Below are 2,500 nucleotides of genomic sequence, written 5' to 3' on the forward strand. Positions count from 1 at the left end.
TGTTGACTCTCTCCTGTGTGTGTTATTGACTCTCCTGTGTGTGTTATTGACTCTCTCCTGTGTGTGTTGTTAACTCTCTTCTGTGTGTTGTTGACTTTCTTCTGTGTGTTGTTGACTCTCTTCTGTGTGTGTTGTTGACTCTCTTCTGTGTGTGTTGTTGACTCTCTTTTGTGTGTGTTGTTGACTCTCCTGTGTGTTGTTGACTCTCTCCTGTGTGTGTTATTGACTCTCCTGTGTGTGTTATTGACTCTCTCCTGTGTGTGTTGTTGACTCTCTTCTGTGTGTGTTATTGACTCTTCTGTGTGTGTTGTTGACTCTTCTGTGTGTGTTGTTGACTTTCTTCTGTGTGTTGTTGACTTTCTTCTGTGTGTTGTTGACTTTCTTCTGTGTGTTGTTGACTCTCTTCTGTGTGTGTTGTTGATTCTCTTTTGTGTGTGTTGTTGACTCTCCTGTGTGTTGTTGACTCTCTCCTGTGTGTGTTGTTGACTCTCTCCTGTGTGTGTTGTTGACTCTCTTCTGTGTGTGTTATTGACTCTTCTGTGTGTGTTATTGACTCTTCTGTGAGTGTTGTTGACTCTTCTGTGTGTGTTGTTGACTCTCTCCTGTGTGTGTTATTGACTCTTCTGTGTGTGTTGTTGACTCTCTCCTGTGTGTGTTGTTGACTCTCTCCTGTGTGTGTTGTTGACTCTCTCCTGTGTGTGTTATTGACTCTCTCCTGTGTGTGTTGTTGACTCTCTCCTGTGTGTGTTATTGACTCTCCTGTGTGTGTTATTGACTCTCTCCTGTGTGTGTTGTTGACTCTCTTCTGTGTGTGTTATTGACTCTTCTGTGTGTGTTGTTGACTCTTCTGTGTGTGTTGTTGACTCTCTCCTGTGTGTGTTATTGACTCTTCTGTGTGTGTTGTTGACTCTCTCCTGTGTGTGTTGTTGACTCTCTCCTGTGTGTGTTATTGACTCTTCTGTGTGTGTTATTGACTCTTCTGTGTGTGTTGTTGACTCTTCTGTGTGTGTTGTTGACTCTCTCCTGTGTGTGTTGTTGACTCTCTCCTGTGTGTGTTATTGACTCTCCTGTGTGTGTTATTGACTCTCTCCTGTGTGTGTTGTTGACTCTCTTCTGTGTGTTGTTGACTTTCTTCTGTGTGTTGTTGACTCTCTTCTGTGTGTGTTGTTGACTCTTTTGTGTGTGTTGTTGACTCTCTTCTGTGTGTGTTGTTGACTCTCTTTTCTGTGTGTTGTTGACTCTCCTGTGTGTTGTTGACTCTCTCCTGTGTGTGTTATTGACTCTCCTGTGTGTGTTATTGACTCTCTCCTGTGTGTGTTATTGACTCTTCTGTGTGTGTTGTTGACTCTTCTGTGTGTGTTGTTGACTTTCTTCTGTGTGTTGTTGACTTTCTTCTGTGTGTTGTTGACTTTCTTCTGTGTGTTGTTGACTCTCTCCTGTGTGTGTTGTTGACTCTCCTGTGTGTTGTTGACTCTCTCCTGTGTGTGTTGTTGACTCTCTCCTGTGTGTGTTGTTGACTCTCTCCTGTGTGTGTTGTTGACTCTTCTGTGTGTGTTGTTGACTCTTCTGTGTGTTGTTGACTCTCTCCTGTGTGTGTTGTTGACTCTCTCCTGTGTGTGTTATTGACTCTCTTCTGTGTGTGTTATTGACTCTTCTGTGTGTGTTGTTGACAATTCTGTGTGTGTTGTTGACTCTCCTGTGTGTGTTGTTGACTCTCCTGTGTGTGTTGTTGACTCTCTCCTGTGTGTGTTATTGACTCTTCTGTGTGTGTTGTTGACTCTCTCCTGTGTGTGTTATTGACTCTTCTGTGTGTGTTGTTGACTCTTCTGTGTGTGTTGTTGACTCTCTCCTGTGTGTGTTGTTGACTCTCTCCTGTGTGTGTTGTTGACTCTCTCCTGTGTGTGTTGTTGACTCTCTCCTGTGTGTGTTGTTGACTCTCTCCTGTGTGTGTTGTTGACTCTCTTCTGTGTGTGTTGTTGACTCTCTCCTGTGTGTGTTGTTGACTCTCTCCTGTGTGTGTTGTTGACTCTCCTGTGTGTGTTGTTGACTCTTCTGTGTGTGTTGTTGACTCTCTCCTGTGTGTGTTGTTGACTCTCTCCTGTGTGTGTTGTTGACTCTCTCCTGTGTGTGTTGTTGACTCTCTCCTGTGTGTGTTGTTGACTCTCTCCTGTGTGTGTTGTTGACTCTTCTGTGTGTGTTGTTGACTCTCTCCTGTGTGTGTTGTTGACTCTCTTCTGTGTGTGTTGTTGACTCTCCTGTGTGTGTTGTTGACTCTCCTGTGTGTGTTGTTGACTCTCTCCTGTGTGTGTTATTGACTCTCCTGTGTGTGTTGTTGACTCTCTCCTGTGTGTGTTGTTGACTCTCCTGTGTGTGTTGTTGACTCTCCTGTGTGTGTTATTGACTCTCCTGTGTGTGTTGTTGACTCTTCTGTGTGTGTTGTTGACTCTCTCCTGTGTGTGTTATTGACTCTCCTGTGTGTGTTGTTGACTCTCCTGTGTGT

At 44.1% G+C, this 2,500-nt stretch overlaps 1 pseudogene; it reads left to right on the plus strand.

Annotated features, from left to right (window-relative positions):
* Positions 1 to 2,500, plus strand: part of LOC118382390 (TRAF2 and NCK-interacting protein kinase-like) — a 69,160-nt pseudogene that overhangs the window by 59,929 nt on the left and 6,731 nt on the right.

This window comes from Oncorhynchus keta, chromosome 30 (genome assembly GCF_023373465.1).
Source record: "Oncorhynchus keta strain PuntledgeMale-10-30-2019 chromosome 30, Oket_V2, whole genome shotgun sequence".
Taxonomy (NCBI): domain Eukaryota; kingdom Metazoa; phylum Chordata; class Actinopteri; order Salmoniformes; family Salmonidae; genus Oncorhynchus; species Oncorhynchus keta.